Source organism: Camelus bactrianus, chromosome 28, assembly GCF_048773025.1.
Source record: "Camelus bactrianus isolate YW-2024 breed Bactrian camel chromosome 28, ASM4877302v1, whole genome shotgun sequence".
NCBI lineage: Eukaryota > Metazoa > Chordata > Mammalia > Artiodactyla > Camelidae > Camelus > Camelus bactrianus.
The window spans coordinates 21,014,071-21,038,294 of NC_133566.1; the positions used below are offsets into that span (position 1 = coordinate 21,014,071).

The window sequence follows — 24,224 nt, forward strand, 5'->3', positions numbered from 1 at the left end:
GGCATACAGCATAATGTCCCAGTCATACACATTCATACATATATTCTTTTTCGTTAAACATTATTACAAGATATTAAATATAGTTCCCTAAGCTATAGAGAAGAAATTTGTTTTTTATGTATTTTTATATCTAGTGGTTAACATTTGAAAATCTCAAAACCCCCAAATGTATCCCTTCCCACCCCCTTTCCCTGGTAACCATAAGATTAAAAATATGGGACCCTTCACAAATTTGCATGTCATTCTTGCCCAGGGGCCATGCTAATCTTCTCCGTATTGTTCCAATTTTAGCACATGTAGATGTAGAAGCCAGCAACACCCCCACCTTTGACTAAACTTATCTTCTTTCTTAATTTATTTTGTCTATAACATTTATCGTGATCACATATTTGATTGAATGTTTGTATTTTTCTACTGGGATACAAACTCTATCAAATTTTTGTCTTTAATTTTTTTTTTCATTGCTGTGTTCCCAGCACATTTTCTAAGTAAATAAGTTTTGAGTGACCGCTCAATTCTACTGTATCATCCTTCCCTTATGAATGCAGATACGATCTATATTATAAATTGCCGAACAGAGATGAGAGATGTCTTTAGTGCTTTCAGTGACTTTTCAAGATAGAGAGATATCTGAACCCGTGAATGATGCTGTCTATACCTCTATGTGCATTTTCTGTTCCTTGCTAAGAGAAAAAGGTGCTAATTTGAAAATATATATATATATATGTCATTTATACCTAAACAAGAATTGTGACAGAAAATTTTGTGTAAGAGTAATGCCATATGTAAATCAATAGATCCACCCAAAAGATAACAATGAGGAAAAAGAAATGCAACTTTTGTAAAATGGCACAATGAATATTTTTTATAAAATGAAGTGCATTCTATCCTAAAATGTAATAACAACATAATGGTTGAAGGCAACACAAAGACATACTGTTTGTGATATTCATATTCTACTAACTCCTCTCCAAAACTGAGATTTTGAAATACATTCGGGAAATCATCTAAAAAATTTAGAAGCTGAACTGAAAGTCAAGAAACACAAGATATTAACCATTTTCCATACATAACACAATCTAATCGAAATCCAACTGCAAATTTTGTTTGGTAAGCCTATAACATTAGATTTAAAATGAATGTTAAACTTGTTGGCAATATGGAGATTTTCCCCAGGATAGATTTTCTCTTGTGTATATCCAAGATACTCTGTCTGGCCTTTAAAGATTAATTCTCATCTGTATGCAATCAACAAATCAGAATTCGGCCATTGATGTGCTTTTTAAGCTTTGAACTGTTTCCACACAGGTGGTCAGCTTCAACATGGGCAGACTGGAGAGAGCTGCAATGGCCACAATCAGCCCGCTGTGGACGCACGGGCAGACTTGGAAAGCTTTCTGGATAATCCTGGTTCTGCTGCTGATCTGTTGTCAAAATGCACAACTCTCATCCAGCAGGTACGCTCCCACTGACCAGCCTCAAAGCAAGCTTCACTGCAAGATTTGTGTGAACGAGAAATCCTCCATGAACAAAAATAACTGCGAACCACATCAGTAAACAGAGAATGCTGAAGCCATTAAGCCATCAGTGGCTGCCCCACCCCCCAGTGAGGACCAGCCCGCGGCCCGGCCTCTGCAGCCACTCACAGTGGTGCCCCTTGAGGGCACTCAGAGCAAGAAAGGACGGGACGCTGATCCTAGACAGCTCGGTGCTTGTCAAAGGAATGAATTCGATGAGCCCAAATGCTTGCTTCCTCCCATACATAGAAAAGCACTAAACTCTTTAACTTGAGATGCCTGGTTTTCTTTAGATAACAAGCAATCTTTTAATGTTCCAACTACCTGGTCTTTGCTGTAAAGCTCCAGCCCCTCCCCTACCTCTTGGGAGCAGTCCCTCAGGGCCACCTGAGAGGCTGTCATCCCGGCTCGAGTCCTCCCGCCAAATAAAACATAACTCTCAGCTTTCAGGCTGCGCATTTATCTCAGTCGACATTTGCATACTTTATAACAGACAATGTGGTTGTGATTGCTCCCTCAATGCTAGTTCTCTAACTTTCTTACCATCCACAACTTTATACAACGCAAGTCATTGGCACTCTTGAGTGGACTTCCATATTTCAAATTAAGCCTTTCAGAAGTCAACAGAATACATTAGGCAACAAATTGTATGTAGGCAGTGAGAGAAGTAACCCCTATTCAAACTGCTTTAGAGACAAACTTCTTAAAATTTCAGATGCCACAGCCTTGCTAACCTGGTCTCAGGGTTTCCAGGGTCTACCAACACTCTCTCTGATTTTTCAACCCTAGTCTTTTGTATTGACCTTATTTTCTCAAATTTCTGATGAGTTTTTCCGTGTCCACAGACAGAAGTAGGTTTCGGTGAAGACAGAGGAACCAACAGGATTGTGTCATGCGATGTCTGCTTCTTCTCAATTACTCTGAGATGTTTTCTGAGAGAAGTCAGTAGGCAGAGAGAACTGACAAATCTGTCAACATCTCAATTAACAAGTACCCTTCAGAGGCAGAGTTCTGGCTTTCATATTATAAAATGTCTTTCGCTTTAATAGATTTGGAATGGCTTTTCTGTTCTCCATGCACATGGGTGGGCTTAGTAATAATTGTCTGCAAGGGAATTCACTCAGAAATTTAAAAAGTCAATTTCTAGAATGAGGATGTTTAAACTTCCCAGCGAGCTGTCTTTTCCTATTCTTATTTATCTTTAAATTAATTATTGATTTTTTAAAAATTTTCACAAAGACAGATATTTTTTGCATGTTATGTTCACTGCTCTATGTCCTGGTATTAAGAAGATGGCTTGGCAAATGGGGAAAACTTAATATATATTGGTTAAGTGAAGAAATGTCTTTACTATGAAAATGAAGATCGGGAAACCATGCTGCAAGTTTTCAAACTCGAAACTTCTGTTACTATCAAATAATATTTCTCCCAAGAAATCTCTCTCCCTTCCCTTCTGCATAAATGTCATGTGACTCTTCCTGGGACATTTTCTGCCAAATTCCACGTGTGCAAATCCCACCAGAAACCATGATTATTTTGCTGCTGTGGATATCAGACCTTACTTTGTTTCATAGCAATTCTTTTATCCTACCTTGTGGGAGAGAAAGTGTACCGCATGCCAGCGGAACGTCTTTTCAAACAGGGAAGGTGCTACATTTTTCAATCAGCCGAATTCTGGGGAATGAACATTGAGAACTGCAGGGAAAGCCTGCTGTAGCTTTTCTTTGCAAATGCTGATTTGGAAGAACAAGATGGTATCCCACACGCCTGGGGAGAGGATGCTCAGAACAAATGATCTGTCTATAAACACAGAAGGGGCTAGCTGCAGAAGGGCAAAATCAGTTCACGTCTAAGAGAACTGATCAAAAGTATTCTGTGGAGAGTTTCAAGAAAATTCCAATGCTTTCAAGCAAAATGCAGACTGAAGGGCATCTTTGCCACAGAAGGCAAAGAAATAATCATTAAATTTGATAAATAATTGAATTGAGAAACTGTGTTGCTTTGTCCCTCTGTTCTGAGGGAGACATTACTCTCTCTCTATATATATATGTCTATAAAATTTACATATGTAATTTATACATAAAAATTTATATATAGAATGTTTTATATGTGCATATATATGTGTATGTATTTATTTGTGTGTATGTGTATAAAGAAAATGAAACTGCCTCCACGTACGTCCCTCTATGAGATAGAAATGTGGCTAAAAATATAAAAGTAACTTTTCTTCCTCCTGAAACAAAGGGAATGACCCTCCTGAGCCCTGAGTTTTCAAGAGAATTGTGGACATGCCCTGGGGACGACTCAGCCAAATCACGTAGTCTTAATGTCTTAGTAGAGAAATGTTAGCCTTTGTGAGTTTTTCTTGGCGACTGTTGAACAATACAGGCAAGACAAAAATTCTTCTAACGTTGCTGAAACTTCGATTATATGGGTCACAGAAGATGTTTTAAACCCTTGTTTATTTAAATCTCACCCATGATATTTACAATTATCACCAGTTATTTACGTGTCCAACCTCATTCAAACAAAGTTCCACTAAGACACTGCCCAGTAAAATATTATTAGTTTTGTCCCTAAGTCAAGACAAAAAGTGTAATATCAATGAACAAGGATCCTAAAGGATTCATACAATTATCCTGTAGACTTGCTGTAACCCCCCGACTCAGGGCCGATCTGGTTCATGCAGGGAACACTGATAATGCAATTTATATTGTGAGAGGAAAATGTTTGTTCACTGACTTTCTGACTAGCCTGTCACTGAATTTCCTTAACAGGTGCATTCGTAATTACGTCCCTACCTTTGGAGGTTAAAAGCTGGATTCTGCCCCCATCGCAGGTAGAAAGCTGGTGTCTGTGACCACCTGCCGTACCTTACCTGCTTTCCCTGGCCTGGATTTCTTCCCCAGGGGCGCCAGTCTACCCTAAGCACTTCGTTTGAGACTCTTACAATTTTTATATAGTTTACAATTAATTATTTCCCCAGAATGGAGCTAGTCTCTGATAGAATTAACTTTGTATAAAACAGACTGTGAAGTTAGTCTTTCTATGATGCCAGATACCACTGTATGGATGTCTAAACACCGTCTCTTACCACCTCTCAGATCAGACTCTGCGTTGGAAAATGACACCCGCTGCCATCACCTCGTGTCCACCCCGCCAATGTTTAGAGTTGATTCAAGGTAAGAAATTTCTTCTGAGAAGAAGCATAAAAACCACGATCCTGGTTTCTGCCTGCATCTCAGTGACGGCGGTCACCCTCACGTATCCTGAAGGAAGTCCCTCCTCCCTGGCAGAATGTCATAATCGCTCTCCTGCCATTCACAGAGGACATTTAGCCACATCTTAGTTCATTTATTCTGATTCCCATCTGGCAAAAATAAGTTTAATTTTTGCAATTACAATAAAAAATAAGGTAACACGTTAGAGTTTAGGGACACAGTGTAACTGGACCAATCCAGATAAAATTTTAAAGAAGACAGCGTCTATCTGCAGCCTGTTCCTTGGCAGATTTCCCCAACAGCGGAAGCCAGGATGAGGTTGAAAAGATTACTGGATCGGGAGTCCAGAGACACCGGCTAATGTCCTGGCATCACCATGTACTTGCTGGGAGACAAAAATGAGGATAACTGAAGCTCCTTTAAAGAGTTCTTGTAAAAATTATGTAAAATTATGTGTGCGCCAGTACTTTGCCAACTGTAAAATTCCATAAAAATGTTAATTTTTCTTTGTTATTATGGTTACAATTGAAACAGATGGATCCGCTAAGAAAAAGAGGAGGGATGTAATGGGTGTTAAGATCACACAATACGTTAGTCACACAGCACAGTCAAAACTGGAACCGACTCTTGCTACTAACAATTCCACCAAACCATAAAATTGGGAAAACTGATTTTCAGTTTCAAGAGGGAAAGGTTTGTAGCAGGAGTTTAATCACACATTGGTGAGGGAGGAAGCCCCGCCTCCAGATTTACGGGGATGCCCATAAATCACACAACACCCAACGGCGGGCAGCTGAACCCACAAAAGTGTATTTTGTGAGTCACATACGGTCACCGCCATGGGAGGAGGACACAGCCCGCCCTGCGTGGTCACGTGAGCCTTGTACCTGGGTGCTGAGTCATCAGTCAGGGGATGTGGGAGGCAGACTCTGTCGTATTAAGAAGATGTGGTGCTCTGACAGGAAGAGATGATTGAGTTAAGTTCTAAAGGATGAGGAGGACTTAACCTTATAAATGTAAGGGGGAGTTCATTTTAGGTAGATAAGATTTCACATGCAAAACACTGTAGCAGGATGGAATGCATTCCAAGTCTTCCCTGACTAGCTTAGGTACATTTCCTTTACGCTTCACAGCAAGGTCTATCTCCCTTTTAGTCAGCTGTGATGGTCCCAGCTTTGCATTTTCTTGAATAATCAACTATTATTTTATGTGCTGCCCCGAGCTGTTAGCCACTCGCTGGCAGGAGACAGCTCTATGGTCCCTCACATGTATGTTCTCAATGTCTAGCCAAGCACCTGCCACAGACAAAGCATTCCAATTTCCATAGAATGAATGAAACAGTTTAGGCCATTCAGGCAATGGGTCAGAAGAGAAACACCTGCTCCGTGAAATGCTTTCCAGAAGACTTACAGAAGACATCCTTGATGAAGTGCTAAAGCCGGAGACTCAACACAAAAATTCCGTAACATCTTTGGGGACGTTCCCTTGGATGCGGGTTGTGTGGGAGTGAATTAGAACAGTCAGGGCCCACGGCAGAGTGAAGCACTGACTACTTGCTTACTCAAGAGTTTTGCAAGGGGTGTCTCTTCTCAACAAATTAATTTTAACTTCACAACGATGCATGTTGTTTGTAACTTTAGAAAATGAGTTTAATTATTTACTGCAGCGACAGCAAGCCTTAGGATGGGAAATCTCAGATATAGACCAAGTATACGAATTTGTTTGTAAATTTGATCTGCATATTACTATCTTCACATGAAAAACTTTCTAAGCTGTTAATCTTCATTAAAAAGCATTATCATGAGTTATATTGAGTGCTGTCATGTAAGTCTAATATTCTGTGACTTGTGGGTGGGATGACTAATTTTATAAGCATTATAATAGTACGCAGATTTCATTTCAACATAAAATTTGATTGGTTTTTAAGTTCATGACACCTGATTGGTTTTTAAATCAAAAATTGTTTATAAAATTGTGCCAAGAGCTGTAAACAATCTCAGTAACTTTTGCCAAATTAATAAGAATAAAAAGAAAGAAATTAAAGAACAAATTTATTTTTAAAAAATTCTAAACAACTCTAGGGTCGAAGAGACTACACTTTACATTACAATTAATTCCTGGTGATCACTGATTTTAAAAGCACAGCATGTAGACCCATTGTTTCCACAGGAAAAAAATGCTCTAAAGGCTTCCAATATTAAGGAAGACATAAATCAACATTAAACTTAACACTTGATTGTGGGTACTCGAGAAAGAACAATAAAATAAGCTAAGATATTCAGAGATAAATGATAAAGAAAAAATAGATTAATGAATTCAAATAGAGAAAAGGACCACTAAAATAATCAAATATTTGTTAAGACCAGTCAATATATTACACACAAAGAGAGGAGAGATGAGTGAGTGTTAATACATGTGAAAAAGCTAATTTAACAACAGACAAAGAGTAGGGTGACTATTAGTGAACATTAATCTACTTAAGTTTATGTTGAAGTATTTATTTAAAAAACAAAATCAATGGATTTGAGAACACCCACCTTAAATTTAGCCAGTGTGGATAATCCTGGATAATCTCCCCATTTTGAGATCCTTAATCATATTTTCAAAATCCACTGAGCCATATTAGTACCATATACACAGGTCCCATAGGTCAGGCATGGGCATCTTTAGGGGACTGCCTGCCTACCGACTACACTGAAGTGCAATTTTCACCTCTCTTTCTCTGTCGTTCTCAACAATTTCAGGTTTTCAACCTACTTCTTTAGGAATCAGGCAAAATACACTCCCCAGTTCCAGGCTTTACCACTCTAACAATTCTCCACTTCTCCTAACTGTTTATCATGTTCGTAGCTCTGGGAGTCCCTCAAGCACAGAGATACATGGTTAAGCTTCCCTAGTTACTTTCATTGGAAGGGCTGGTCTCATACCACTGGACGTTAAAACCAGATGACTCCATTATTTACTTCTAATCTGAAGGCGTCCATATGAACATCTTGCAGGATTCCTAGTCATAGCCCCATGCTCTAGGTATTATGGAGGATGCAAAGTTAAGTTCAAGTATTTATCTTGGAGACATATGACTCCAAATAAGATTTTCCCCAATAGAGGAAGGGAGCTGAATGGGTCAAAATACGACAAATATTCACATTCATCCCATATTTACACTGATCTGCTAACGTATTTATCTATATATCATAATCACCCGTTTATCTTTGTAGACCAGAATGTAAAAACAAAATCATTCTCTCAAGCTGAAAATGTCATGGATGACATTTACATTTTTATATATTGTTGAATCTTTTATAGTAAACTTACTTGTCCTGTAGTCATAAATAAAACAATATTACCTTGTGATAGCAAAAACGAAATCTGTTCTTTTTTAAAAAGAAAATTGAAGTACAGTTCGTTGACAATGTTGTGTTAATTTCTGGTGTATAGCTTAGTGATTCAGTTGTATATAATTATACATATATAAATATTTGGAAACTGTTCTTTCTTGTTCACTTTTATACTTCCTGGCTATAGCACAGAATCTGAAACAATCTGGGCAGGATCTCCATCTCTGTCATTTTTTATGTTTTAATATCACTGCAATCATCTTTATCTTCAGATAGAGCAGAGAGAGATTTACAAGTTATCTTGCACATGGCATTTGCTATTCGTTTCCATCAAAAGACTTCAAGACTACCTCCTAATTTTTTATTGTAATTTTATTTCCTTTAAGATGTTTTAATCTCACCCGTTTCCTTTCACCTCAACTATTCCTGACATTTTTACGCTATGTTCCTTTTCGTCTCTTCCTGTTTTGTCTTCATGCTGCTCATCTTTCTCTTCCAGAGTCTGTGTGTTGGTTGCATCCAGTTAAGAATGTTAAACCACGTGTGAATGTGTCTTCTGTCTCCCAGAGTTAATCATTCTTCCGAGATATTCGGAGGTATTCTCTTCTTTAGGGTTGTCTGAGCTAATTATGGTCTTTCTATTCTGCAGAAACATTTATCCCGTTGGAGTAAACACTGATTTTTCTCTTCTGTACTAATCCTTCCATGAAAGGAAAGAGCATGGGGCTGGCTATGGCTCTGCTACCTTTTCACTTGGGCAGTGAACAAAAATCCCTCAAAACCTCAAGAAAAATTACTCTCCAGGGAACTTTACCAGCTTCCTTCTGTTTAGCAGGTGTTCGTCTAACCTATAGGTTGATCTGCTGAACTTCCAGACCCTCTCCTATGCAATTTCCTGATTCTACGAGAAACTCACTGGGAAGATAAAACAGAAATTTTCCATTTCCAGAATCCACTGCAGCCAAGATGCCTGCAGACCCTGCTCTTCTTCGAGATCGCTCTCACAGACAGTACACCCCACTGGCCTCGACTTCCTTCTTACTTCCTGGCTGTGGCTTTTAGTCTTTGTGGACTTTGAATATAGAGAGAGAAATGGGTAGCTATCATGTAGATCACATACAGGGTATATCCTCAGGTTTCTGAAAGCACAGCTTACGTTTGTGTGCCTCACTGTCTCGCACGGCCCAAGCGAAAACCCATAGCCTGAGAGGCAGAGACGATAGAGAAGGCATTGTTAGAGCAGGCGAATGGCGGGATATGAGCAGAGAAAGGGGGGCGTGGGCCAAATGGTGGGAAACCATACATCTTGTGGACAATGGGGGTTCTTGGGCCAACAAGGAAAAGCAAGAACCTCTGGACTAATAACAGATCACAAATTTGGGGGTGACAGGGGTCCGAGAGGCAGACAAAGGAAGGTGGGAATCTCTGGGGCCCAAATGTAACCTTTTGCTCATCATGCCTTCATTGTTATAAAACTAGCCTTGCGGACAAGAAGCACTCATCACGTACCGACGCCAGGACACTTCTGATCCAGACTAAATAAGGACAAAAATCCCTCCTCCCCTCGAAGATGGAGCTGAGATGAGAATCAGGAAATACAACCCCAACCCCTCTCTCCTCAGTGAATATGCCACCCGTTCATTTTCACACCCCATTTAACCAGCTCGTCAAAGAAACTCAGGGCAGCTATTCACCTGAGTCTGCCTGCTCCCCCTCGGATCGTGCACTGTCACTTAATAAACCCTCACTTTGCTTTCTTGACCTCCATGTCTTCTCTCTGACTCCTTTCTGTGGAGACACAAGATCACACTCTCTGGTGACAGAAGGAAGCGACTACTTTTATGACCATGTCATAGAGAAGAAAGGCGACTAGATCATGCAAAAACACAGACTCGGCTTAAAACTGAAGATGATGTTACCTAAATATAGACTATGTTCCTGTGAAATTTTCCCATTTTTTTCCTCCCTAGTAAAGATACAGGGCTTCTGAGCTGCGGCAAGGACAATACTGAAAACAAAAAGACTTATATTTTCTTTCATACGATGAAATACATTGAGAATGGACTTTTTCTGTACTTGTCATTTTTATTATATTTCTATTGCTCCATTAAACTTATATCTAGGTACAAAAAATTCTCCTAATTTCAAAAAAAATCTTAATTTGTAATATTTTGTGCTACAGTCTCTTTATATATCCTCATAGGTATATCATTTTGAAGCTTTTATTTGGGTATATTATTTATTTTTCATTGACATTCAAAGTTACTTCCTAGCAAAAAGCCATCACCCCGGTGGCATCTATGTTTTGTATGCTAATTAATATGTAAATTTTAAGCTATGTTTCTTTCCCAAATCTAAAATTGCATCGAGTTTCACAGTGCAGAATATTTGCTTCTCGATTTATAATTGAAGCAGGTTTCTCTTATTAATATACTTCCTTTAGGCAAGGGCAGCAGTGTGGCTATATTTTTAAAACTGTAATAAAAGAGGATGCTGAAAGTTTGATTAATATTTCATTTTTTCATCTTTGAAAGTGATAAAGCTACATAAAAATGCCTTTAGGTTGAATATTTAGATTCTTGAAGACAGTCACCAATGTACTTAATCTCTTTATCACAAAATGAGTATTCTTATCATTTATTGTTATTCTGTGATATAAAATATGTGATTTTCAAATAACCCATGTAGTTTACCAAATAATAGGGGAAGTGATATAGTATCGGAAGAATTAAGTGCAATCAAAATATTATTTGTGACAAGGATCTGCCTAAAGCTTTCTTTCAAATGCCTCAATTTGGCGCCAACAAGCCAGAGGAGGGCAAAACCCTGCATGGAGACCTTGGAGGGCATTTGTCCTTCTATTTCACTCTCTGATCTCCTTCATCTTCTCCCGGATAGATCAGTGAAAAAGGAACCTATAACTGAGACCAGCCTTCATTTTCCTCTGATTCTTTCACAGCGCACTGTGTATCTTCCAAGTCCTTCTTCCCCAGAATTTTTGAAGTTTATCATGTAAAGATTTTTATATCATTTTATTAATTTGCTTTATGTTGGGAAACTGAATTGAGAGGCAGCTCTGACTCTCCAATCACCCTCAAATTCAGGGGCACCGACGTGGTCCCTGAGTCCCTTCTACGACACACACCTAACATCGTCACACGCTTCAGGTGACTTGAGAACTCTTCACCTCCTGAGGCAGTCGGCTCTATCCCTGGAAGGTGTCAGATGTGACAGTATTAATGAAGTCAGAATGGGTAAGCAGAAAGGGTAGGGGGTCCCCACAGAAGGAGAACCAGGCATGGCTTTCTTGACAGACAAGATGCCATTTTTGGCGTAAGCCATTTTGTGACCTGTGCCTGGCCACACTGCATGCCCTTGAACGGGTCTCAGTCATCAGTGATCTTAAGGGAATAAAAGAGTGCAGAAACATTGCCTGTTACCAGGCAAGAGAAGTAAGAATAGCAAATATCGGTTGTAAGGGCTTCCAGCTCTGTTTCAGTGCTCGGGATCAGTGGAAGCTCTCCATTACCAGACCAACTGGAACCAAAGGGACGATGATGTTGGCCTTTCCTGACCTTCGTGACTTGAATCAACTACATCTTGGACTCTGTTGACTGCCCAAGCCCCTTCATGAATATCCATGTACCTTTAGACTAGAACGTCCCCAGTTTTGCTGTTCAGGGAGACATAGCTTTGGCAAGGGTTCCTGGTGTTCGCCACACTTGCTGCGAGTAATAATAAACCCTTCCTTCTTTGGATCTTTGACTTGATTCGTTCAACGATCACCAAGAGTTTTCAGGTGGCAAGTCCATTCATTCTCCCTTTTTCCTTCTGGGCCACAGAGGAATGTCTGAACTTCTCCCCCCATGTTTTTCTCTCAGTACCCCGCTGGCTGCCTCACCTAGCTCTGCTCTTCAGGTTTTTTTTTTTTTCTTTCTTTATTTTCTTCCTCCTCACAATCCTTTTTTCCCCCCCATACTCTTCTAACCAATTCTTTTTCTCATCTTTAATGTGTTTAATCATCAAAATTAACTGGGCCACTTCTACGTGCCTGACATTAATCAAGTCACTAGGGAAGCAAGAGTGAAAATCAGGCAAAAAAAATCTTACTCACATGAACTGTTTTCTTCCACATGTTCTATCAATTTTTATTTTATTCTCCATCCTTTTTTTCTTCCACTCCAACATAAACTGACAAATGACTTAAAGATAGTTTAATGCTCTGAATAAGCAGAATACAGCCTGTGTTTACATATCACTTAAGGGACATAATGGAAATATCAGTGTAAGTTTTAACCTGAACACAATTCTGTAGAAGGTTAAATGTGCCTGGACTTGGGCTAAATTTATGCATTTAAAAATCCAAGTAATCACTTTAAACATTATCCAGCTGCTTTATTGGGAACATCACTGAGCACAAACAAAATTATCTCATGTAAATTTTAGTAGGAACAGCCCCTGGTGTGGTAAGGCAGGTTTTCCAGAGAGGGGGCTTGAATTCAGAATAAGCCCTGACTCTACAGTTAACTTCAGATTCATAACGTGCTCCCCACCGCATTCCCACCGCTTCTTCTATGTCCATTTACTCAGACACCACGCACTGGTTACGTATTTTGTACCAGACGCTACATTGAGTGCAAGAAGGAAAAATAAAATCCTAAATTGTGCGATGGTTTATAGATTATATCATGACCTTCCATTCTAATATCTTAAACAATAGAGGAACTTTATTAAGCTGTTTTTCTTGCTGTGGAAACAGACTAAGAGACTTTAAACACAGGCTGGACACCAAACATAAACAAAATAGCATAGTTAATATTGAATATGAATTTTCTCATCCCAATATCACTTCTCATTCCCTACGTATGATTCAAGGATCCATCCAATTTGGTCTGCCATGAAGACTTAAAATATTAAATAATTTCTCCCATCTTATAAGTAAGGGCCAAACCTAATCAAGATGAAAAGAGATCTTGACTTTAACTTGCCTTCTACTGGACAATGGTTTCTTCCTGAAAGATTCTCCCTAGAGAAATTTCTAGACTGAAGGTCAGCAGCATAAGTGCTTCAGAAAGGAAGATGGCCTCTCTTTTATCTGGATTGTGCTCTGAATACCATTCCTTGCCTAACGGCAAAAATAGACAATCCACTGAATTTGAGTTTTTAAGTTAGCAGGGAACATGGCTTGAAGCAAGATTAAGAAAAAAGTTACCTTTTTTATTTGTCGGAAAGAATATTTTAAATCTTTTGGGATAACTTGAACCTCTTTTTTTCTTTTTTAATTATAAATGTGCAATGAGTGCCTTCCAGCTAACAATGACCACTTTAAAAATCCATCATTCTCTCACAGATTCTGATGTTCATAACTATCTGAATAATGTTTTAATATTTTCTCCATACATTTTTGACCAAGATTTAAATGGTTAAGTGTGATACTGTCTCCAGAAGATAAAGAACAAAATTCACTTGCTGAACCTTGGACTACAAAATGGTTAGGTCTGGTCAGTCTATAAAGATACATAGTCAAGGATAATCTTCAGATAATTTCAAACTGGAAGAAACTTTGTAGAAGAATGTTTAATAAAATCTAATTAATTAAAATATGGCACAAGGACATTATGCAACTTTTCCAGAGTCAAAAATATGTCATTACACACCCGTGACTACAACCCAGATCTACTTTTGAATCCAAAATTTTGCCTACACCGTTCTGCCTTTCAGTGCCTAAAATGTCTTAAAAAGAATGAAGGCTACTACTACAATTTACAAAATTCTGAATTAAAAGTAAATAAGTAGCCCTTCTTCTCTGGGACAGGCAAAGTGCTGAAGCTTTATTTCTGCATTATTTCGCATAATCTTTAGGGCAGGAATTATCTGCGTTCCTCACACTTGGTTCATTCTCCCTCCAGGCACGCAGCGCCTACACATCCCAGCCCCCTTCCAGTTTGAGCCACGTGCTCAGCTCGGGCCAGTAGCCTAGAAGCAGCCATCGCACGGGCCACGTCAGGCTGGAGCACAGGGTAAAGGATGACAGGTCTCTGTACATGTAGCTCATGTGATGCACCCGAAAGCCAGCAGAAGCCTCTCCCACCCCCACATGCGTGCCAACCAGTGTGAATCCCGTGGAGTGAACGAGAGACGCACTTTTGTTAAATCGAGTCACTGAGATTGAGATGTTGGTTTCCACCAAACTGAAATCCTGCCTAAGCCATTTAATATATTATTTTGCCAAATTAAGCCATTTTTTTATCCCATTTTACAGGAAATGAAACTGTAACTCAAAGGGTCCATGAGAGTTCCAATTGCTCAAAGGGACAAACCATGACTACAGAAGGAAATAGATACGATGTCCAAAAAAAAAAAAAAGTACCAAAACCTAAGCTACTTCAAGATATTAATTAATTTGCCCAACATAAACTTAAATTCTGCTGTATCATGCTTAATACTGAAAGCTTAATGTAGCTAAATCCAAGTAAAATTTGTTACTTCATTGTTGTGACTTACATATATTCAACTGAGAATTTCCACCAACCTGCACTGTCTTGCTACTACAAGCTTATAGGAATTGTTTGAAATCAGATAGTATGACTTTTTTTTAATCAAGATAATGTTGACTATGTGAGGTCCTTCCACTTCTCTTGTCAGTTGCTCCAAAAACTGCTGAAATTTTATAGACAAAAATTGGGGAAAATTAAAAGGTTGTTTTCCTTCTAATTAATGTAGATGATTTTTTATGCCTTTTATAATTTTTTTCACCACTGTTCTGTAACGTTTAGTACATATGTATCACAGGACTTCCAAAAATGTATTCCTAATTATTTTACAGTTGTGTTACTACTGTAATTGTTTAATATTTAATTTTCCACTTGGTTGATGCTAAGAACTATCAACAAATTTCTACAAATTTGTTTATTATGAATAATTTTCAAGTTCATTTATTACATCCAGAATATTTTTAACAGAATCAATAAGATTTTCTATATATAGACAACTGTGTCATCTCTAAATAAAGGCAGAGTTTACTTTTTCTTTTCCAGTTTTTAGGACTTTTATTTCATTTTCTCCTGTATTATGATTGCTAGGATCTCTACTGTAATCATAACTTGGAGAGAACAGTAACCTTACCTTCTATCCAATTTTTTTGGCAGGAGAGTGAGGAATGTTTACTATTTCACTATCAAGTAACATGCAAAATATGAGCTTTGGGTTATTTTATAGATTCCTCTTTACAGACTGAGAAAGAAACCCCAATAGTTCTTTGTGTGTGTCTGTGTGTGTGTGTGTTTCCTCCATGAGTAGTTGTTAAAATTTATCAAATGTATTTTTCAGCATCTTAGAGATTCACACATATTTCTCTTTATTTCGTCATTGCATTGGAGCACATTGGTTGATATTTCAATGTTAAATCAAACTTGTTTTCCTGAGATAAATTCATCTGGACTATCTCATTTAATCCTTACAATTCTGTGAATCAATTATAATTACCATCATTTTGTATGTAAATTAATTGAAACTTCAAGATACTCATTAATTTGCCCAACATAAAACACTTAGTGGGAAATGAAGAGAACTTATAGATTTAAAACTGGGTATTTAAATTTTCCGAAGAGAGTGAAAACAATCTAATTGTGTTACAAAAATGTTACAAGTGGATTAGGGAAGACTAAAATGTGAGAAATGAAACAAAACTATTGGAAGCCTATGATGCAATGCACTGTATAGCCTGCTCTGAGAAAGCACCCTTAGAGGTAAAGAAGCAGAGGCTCAGAGAGGCAATTTCCCCTCACATAACACACGTCCTGACCAAGACAGCGTGGCAGCCTGTTAGCTCGTTACTGCCTCTTGATTGCGTCTTTCATCTAACCAGCCCAACTGTGGCCGGAGTCTACAGGAGTCATGTAAGCACCGAGACCTGCACAAGGAATGCCAGTCAATCAGCTAACGTTGGAGATCAATCACTGGGCTTGCTCCGAGAAAATTCAGCAACTCGGGGCTTTAATTCTGTCTCTACCCTGTTAAATGAAGTAGTGCAAGCTTTTCAGGTTTACTCCTTTGCAGGAAACTCCCTATCAGCTAGAAACAGATGGGCTGATGGATAGTTCAATCAAACACCCAAGCAGATGCTGAGAAAATTCATCATCAGTGAACCACAACATTGGAATAAACTGATACCTTTTGTCTGTTTTACCTGTTGGGATGTTAGTCAATCATCAACAGACTTGTTTCCTTTGAAATGTGCCATAGGAGGATTTTCAATTAGGGCGCACCGACAAGCACAGACTAGCCCAACTGTTGACAAGTTATCGTAAGGATGTTATGTGTAAAGATCAAATGATATCACCAAGCAGATCAATGGAGTTCAATTCTCAACAGGACAGAGGTGGAAATTTACATTCATCTTATTGTGGAGAAGGCAGCGCCCTCCTCTGGTGCAGTATTTACAATCATTTTGGATTTAGGTCGATTAGTTTTGTCCTCATCCTCAGTTTCCTGATCATTAAAGGGCCATAATTACAAATCTGTGGGAGTTTTGTAAGGATAAAAATGTAATGGGACTTAGCTGAAATGATCTTTATTCATGTAAATTACTATATAAATATACTACTATTTCTCTAATTGCTATTGTTATTATAAGTGATACTACCAATGGATTTAGACATGCCATTTTTGACTCCCCAGAATGAAATCCCTGTTGATTGTGTACTACATGGAATCACTATTTTAATCTTTCCCAAGTGTCAGAAATGAACATGGTAACTAACTCTTCATGGAGGGTGATGCGTTAATGGATCACCTTTCTCAGTAAGGCCTTTGTACCTAGATTTTCTTTCAATAGTATTTGGAAATGATTAAATTATGCCAAACACAGTGGATTCTCCTGCATGGGAAATAAGTAAAATGCAGACATAAACAAATCTGTACACTTATTTTACATATTTCATAGAATTTTGGAACATTTATTTGTGAGCTAAAGACAAATTACAAAGTTAATTTCTGTCTTCTTATAGATAAGTATGACCTTTCTACATGCACACTTGAAAGCATGCATAAACAAAAAAGGAAAAAGAACCAAAAATCATAGAAAATCATGTATAAAAATAGTGTGTCAGGAATTAGGAAATCAATGTCCACTCTACCTTCAGTTACCGAATAGTTCATTCATTCATCTACTCAACAATGAATACAATGTGATTGCATTTGTCATGTACATGTATCATCATGGTAAAAATGTCATCTACCCTCTGATCTTATAGAGCATGTATTTTGTAGCAAAAGGGCAAATAAGATATTTATGAAGCAATTCCTCCCCTTCCTCGTTTCCCTTTCCCCTTTGCCTGGGTCAAGTATCTACCGGCCAGGGTTGAGGATTTGTCTATCGTGGAGCTGAGACTAAAGATCTGGCCCAAGCAACTGGCCCAGTAGACGTGCTTGGACCTGACAAGTGGTCTGGCATGTTCTGTGGGTCCACAGTCAATGGTTTTCCTGATGCATTCGCTGTTTTCAGTAAGGCTCAGGCCCATTTGGCCAGCGTCTTTGGCAGAGCAGAGACCAAAGAAGCAGTTTATGACTTTGAGAGACTGATTACATTTGGGCACAGTGGACAAATGAGTAAACACAGAGGGATAAGATTATATGAGTTAAGTTTCTCATTGTTGAAGAGAGAGCGAAAGATATGCAAAGAAAGAAAACTGACCTAAACTTGCATTGCTGGGTTGGAATTAAGTTACAGTGTGAATTTATATATATAGGGGTATGTGTGTGTGTGTGTGTGTGTGTGTGTGTGTGTGTATAAGATAGCTATATAAAGCCCAATAAACTTATTTCTTTACCTAGAGCTAGAGCTAAAGGCCAATAGAAATATGTGTGTGTGTTTCTGTGGGTGAATATACGTACACATGTCCATAATCTATCCTTGATCATAGCAATTAGCACACCTAACACCTGAATTTTGGTTTCTAAATACTATTGCCCACTAAAAACAACCAGGACAGATTCCAGAGCTGGGACAAAGCAAGTATAGGATGAGTTTGAACTATCAGGTCATGCCAGCAGTAGGAAGATGAAACTTAGAAATGCAAACGATAATCAATTTGTGTTAAAATATTCAGTGATATAGAATTTCAACGTTGTGCTATTTGTAATTGTCACAAGGATATCTTGCTATATCATTATCTTATGTTCTTATTTAAAAAATCCACTTCCATAGAAGCAGAGTTAAATATTTTAGGCCATCATCTGAGTAATTTGTCTGGGATACAATTCATTCATTATCCAAGACATTTAATAAACGTAAACATTGAGTCCATAGGATTAAATGAGCTGAAAGTGATCAGCTCCTAGATTTTGGGATATGATCCCAAGTTAATGCAGTTTTGCCATCTGTCATTAAAAAAAAGAGGCCATTATGGAAAATTAACTTCAGAGGGAACAGAAATAATATAACAGACAAGAGAAAAAGTAAAATGTTTTATTAATATATTAAAATACAAAAATTTCTGACTTTATAAAATGTGTCATGCAAAGGAGCCACTGGAGATCATGAAAACCTTTCTGGAGAGTAAAAGTTGTGAAATTATAGTGATCTGACGTGACACAACGCAAAGTATGCTAAGTGGGCATTTCTCCAACGAAGACGTCCAGATGGCCAACAGGCACGTGAAAAGATGCTCAACACTGCTAACTGTCAGAGAGGTGCAAGTCAAACTACAGTGAGGTGTCACCTCATACCAGTCAGAATGGTCGTCATCAAAAAGTTTACGAATAATAAACTTTGGAGAAAGTGTGGAGAGAAAGAAACCTGCCTACACTGTTGGTGGGAAAGTAGTTTGGTGCAGCAGCTGTGGAGAAAGAATGGTGTGGAGGTTCCTTAAAAAACTAAAAATAGAGTTACCATGATCTAGCAACCCCCCTCCTGGGCCTATATCCAGAGAAAACTTTAATTTGGAAAGATATATGCACCCCAATGTTCATAGCAGCACTATTTACAATAGCAAGCACATGGAAGCAACCTAAGTGTCCATCAACAGATAAATGGATAAAGAAGATGTGGGGTGTGTATATATATATAATATATAATAATGCCATTTGCAGCAACATGGATGCTCCTGGAGAATGTCATTCTAAGTGAAATAAGCCAGAAAGAGAAAAGAAAAATACCATACGAGATCGCTCATATGTGGAATCTAAAAAAAGAACATAAATACAAAACAGAAACAGACTCATATTCATAGAATACAAACTTGTGGTTGCCAAGGGGGTGGGGGGTGGGAAGGGACAGACAGGGATTTCAAAATTGTAGAGTAGATAAACAAGATCATACTGTATAGCACAGGGAAATATATACAAGATCTTGTAGTAGCTTGCAGCAAAAAAAAATGTGACAATGAATGTATGTATGTTCATGCATAACTGAAAAATTGTGCTCTACACTGGAATTTGACACAACATTGTAAAATGACTATTACTCAATAAAAAAAAGTTAAAAAAAAAAAACCTCAATTTACACAAACATGATCAGGGAGCCAGTTAGCACAGGTCTGGTCACAAGAATACAACTAGTTCACGTAGGTAACTCAAGTGTGAATCCCACCAGGACTGGTTTATGCAATGACGCAGACTCTGCAGATCCTGGAAAGAAGAATAATTACCAACATCAAGAAGGGCAGTGATCAATTATCCACACCTTTACTGATAATCATTCTTTCTGAGATTCTACTGCACGAACTATTGGAACGTAGGAATTCTAACTACAAGAACAAGCAATACAGACTCAGAATCCAGCACAGATGGACGTGAGAACAAGATTAGAATAGAAGACGGGGGGCACTCACCAGGGACAGGATTTGATTAAGGAGGACACGAGCCGTTTGACACAGGCAAAAAGGAACAGATTAGTTAGCAAAAGCAATTTGCAAAGTGACCATTAATTTAGGTCACAGTGTACTCTGTCTTGCTTTTTTAGTTCATTTTTAGTGATAAAAGGGGAGAGGAGACGGGGGGGGGAGGGAGAGGAAGGGAGGAGAGGAGAGAGACAGAGGCAGAGAGAGACACAGAGACAGAGCGGAATCTGGGAAATCTAACGTTACAGGAGTCCTAGCACCTGCTGTCTCCTTCAGAGGAAGACAGGAGCTAAGATGAGTGAGGATGCGCCCAGGAAAAGTCTTGACTTTTGGTCTCATTTCTAGATGAGGACACCCATGGTGTATGAGACTATCTTAGACTCTCTTCCCACCTTATATAAATTGTTTCATATGTAAATTATTCTATCACCAACATGCAGAGAGAAATAAAGTAACTCGAGATGAGGAGGTTGCAACAGAAAAAGTTGAATCTATTTTAAATCACTACTGAGCATATGCATACATGCATGGAGACACGATACAGAAGTGTGTGTGTGTGTGTGTGTGTGTGTGTGTGTGTGTGTGTGTCTATATCTCCCAACATAGGTGAGTTAAAAACAAATAAGTTGGGTTCATAATTGGGAAGGGAAATTGTATTTGGGGCAAAGCAGTACAAACAATTTGTTAAAAAGAGTGATCAAGACAGTAAATCTACAAACCCAGTGCCCTTCCCCCCGGGCACAGATAATTACAAACATCTCTTGTGTTGATTCTCTTTCTCTCTCTTCCTGTTGTTACTACTGTGATGATTTTATTTTGTAATCCACTGTTCCTTCCTGTTTACGCCCCACATAGTCATGACTGATTCAGCTTCACATAATAGATGAAAAAAATGGAAAAGGTCAAAATATTAAATATTTTCCATTAGAAATCCTTGACTCCCTTTTTAATTAACTAGTGTTCATTAACGGTTTTGCTAGGACATGTTTTTAGATTAATGCCCATCTTTAGAGCAACAAATTCTTCCTAATATCCATAATTTGTCATGGAAACAACCTTCAAATTCACTAAACTCTGTCGGCAACACAGCAATAAATGTTTGCAGATATGAGTCTACCTGTGTATTATAGTGATTAGAATATAAAATAGAGCTGAGTTCAGGACTTAAATGTGCTTTTGCAGGAATTCAGTGCAGTCAGACTTCACAGATAATGATGGCATTGATGTTATGCAGGTGCGTGGACGACTGGCATATTCAGGAGATTTCTAAACCATCTGTGATGTTCCAGAGACAAGTTTATTTGGCCCCCAAAGCAGGTATTTTCTTTTGAATATCTCATTAGCTATTCTGATCCAGTTTTTAACAGACACATGCTTGCTGGAATGGGAAGGTGATATTACTTCAAATCAGTAATTAGATACCAACTATCATAGATGCACTTTGTGGCAGCATTACGCAGGGTTTTTAAAGCTTTGGTATGTCCCACTTTCTAACTTTCAAAGATTCTTCCCTGTAAGCAACTCATTTAAATCTCCTTCCAACTTAAGACAGGCATCTTTTGACTTACAGACTTTAGCAAACTTGTGCATCTTCTTCATTGCTTTAGATTAGAAGGAGAAGAAGGAACAGGGTACGGAGTGGGGAAAAGGGACAAAGAGTCATTTAAACTAGCGGTCACAAAACTTTCTATTTTTTGTATGGGACATATTTTAGGGTTTTCTTTTTTTTTTTAAGCTATATGGTCTCTGTTACAATTACTCAACTTTGCTCTTATACGAAAGCGATCAAAGGCAGCATGTAACCAAATGAGCGTATCTCGTTATCACATAACTTATTTGTTACACAGGCAACAGGCTGGATTTCGTTTTTAGGCAGTAGCTCGCCAAAAAACTGTCTAAACTTTGGTTCCGGGTCCCCAACAAAGAAACTGCAAGCCAATTTTAATTGATCAATGAACCCAAGCTGGAACTGGTAATTTTAGCAATATTTGTTACCTATAAAAGGCCTATACGATTGAATTGGATTCCTTTGGGTGTAATTCTATACCCAAAGGTCTCAAATCACTTTTATTTTGAATATTATATATTGAAATAGTATAATATCATATACTATTATGTAAATAGTATAAACATTGTTCATATTTAACAAATGCTGTGAATTATTTTCAAATGTTTCACTTGGATATGATTGTGTGGGTGCAATAGTAACTTTTTAGCTTCCTAAACTTGATTTTAGCTAAAGACATTTTCTACAAAGTACACAGAAAGTTTGAGAGACAAAGGAGATGCCTCCGAGTTCTTTGCTAATCTCACCATTTCGCAGGTAAGAATCACATGGCGAATTAGTGACAGGGTTAATATTAGAATATATTTTTACTTTTACAAAAAGAAAATACGATTTATCAGTAGTTTTACTGCTTGAGGACAAATATAAAAATGAGACAAAACCTTTCTACTTTGGATGATTCGTCCTTCCGCTGTGTATGAAAATGAATGTCCCTGAAACAACAAAAGCTTTTAAAAATATATTCTAACTCTTCAACCTAAAATGAACTCTCCAGCCTAATTTCATTTGTAATCAACATCTCTATCTTTTTATATTATAGTGGAATAATTTTCTGTGCTCATATAAAGGCCACTTTGTTCTAGTCTCCTCTTAGAGGATTTATTCCTGCAAACACACCCTGTCTGCTCTTAACTGCCCCCTTTCTCTTAGATCATGCCATTAGGAAATAGATGTAATCCAGTGAATCTCATTAAAAAAAATAAAAGAAAAACATTCAAAAAACTCTTCTCCCTTGAACTACATTCAATATCTTGTGGTTAGCTATAATGAAAAAAAACATGAAAACGAATACGTGCATGTGTATGCATGACTGAAACACTATGCTGTACATCAGAAATTGACACACTGTAACTGACTATCCTTCAATTAACACAAAAAATCCCCTCCCTTGATCTCATGTCCACCTCCAGGTGTTACTATAGCTCTCCGCCCCATTGCACAGGAAAATGTCTTAAAGGAGCTGGTAATGGTCCCTCCCTCCACCTTTTTGTTTTCTGTCATTGCCTTGGGAAAACTCAGGTGGATTCAGCCTTCTTAATTCCCTGGAATCGTGCTGATAAAATGTATCTGTGATCTACGTTCTCTCAAATGCAGGTGTTATTTTCTTCTCCCCATCCTTCCTGACACTGATAACCAAGCATTCTTCTAGAAATAACCTTTTCTATTGGATTTCATGACACCACGTAGCCAGGGTTTTCCTCCTTATGCAGTGGCTTTCATTCTCTGCCTCTTTCACTGAAATTATTTTTCCAGGTGACAGCGAAGTATTCAAGTATCATTAAGCTTAGATCTGTGCCCCTTTGTCTTATCGATACATATCCTTCAGGTAAATTCATTTTGTTTCTTGGCTTTAAATAGCATGTCTACACAGATGACTTCAAATCCACAACTTCAGCCTTGTCCCCGGAGTTCCATTTCAGCATCTCTAAAGCCCTCCATGGGATGTCCAGTTGGATGTCTGATAGGCATACCAGAATTCTTGATTTTCCTCCCCAAAGCTGCCCTTCCCATCATCTATCCATTAAACACAAAAATCCAGAATTTATCTTTAGTTATGCCTATATGTCCGTTACCCAGTGCTCAGGAACCACCGCCAACACTCGCACCCACACACCGCATACCACACAAACTCAGGCAATCCATCAACGAGGTGGTATACCTTGTATGGATCCACAGATTTTAAAACAAGCCCTTGGCAGTGTAACCCAGACCACTTTATTTCTCACCTACAATAGTCCCTTAACCATCCCCTATTTTTCACACTTAAAATAAAATCCAAACTTGTTATCATGGCTTTCCAGTCCTTGCCTAATTTGAAACCTTCTCTATTAGTCTCTTTTACCACGATCCCTCATATTCTATAAGCACCATCCATTCTTGGTGAATGGCTTTCTTAACATCATTCAAACATGAAGTTTGCCCTGGTTTTCAGGTTTTTCTAGCTACTCTTCTTTCCCCTGGAGCCACCGACACCAGATCTTCATATTTTAAGTCCTCCCAGTGTTTTGAGGCTCAGCTTGAAAGTATTTCCTCAGGTGACCCCTGTTGACCTGATCAAATTAATGCCCAAACCGCCTATAACTGTGTCATATCACCTTGTTTGAAACTCTTCATCGTATTTATCACTATCAGAAATTATGCTTCTCATATATTTGCTCATCCTTTGTAATTCATCTCTGCTACCTTTAGATTAAAAGCTCACCCTGAGCTATTCCCACCAATTGCTTGATTCACCAAGGCTA

The 24,224-nt window shown here is 38.3% G+C and overlaps 1 non-coding gene across 1 annotated transcript; it reads right to left on the reverse strand.

Annotated features, from left to right (window-relative positions):
* Positions 1 to 208: 208 nt before the first annotated feature.
* LOC123619969 (U6 spliceosomal RNA) lies at positions 209 to 314 on the reverse strand. The gene has a single exon (XR_006728650.1). It is a non-coding gene; the product is annotated as a U6 spliceosomal RNA (small nuclear RNA).
* Positions 315 to 24,224: the final 23,910 nt, after the last annotated feature.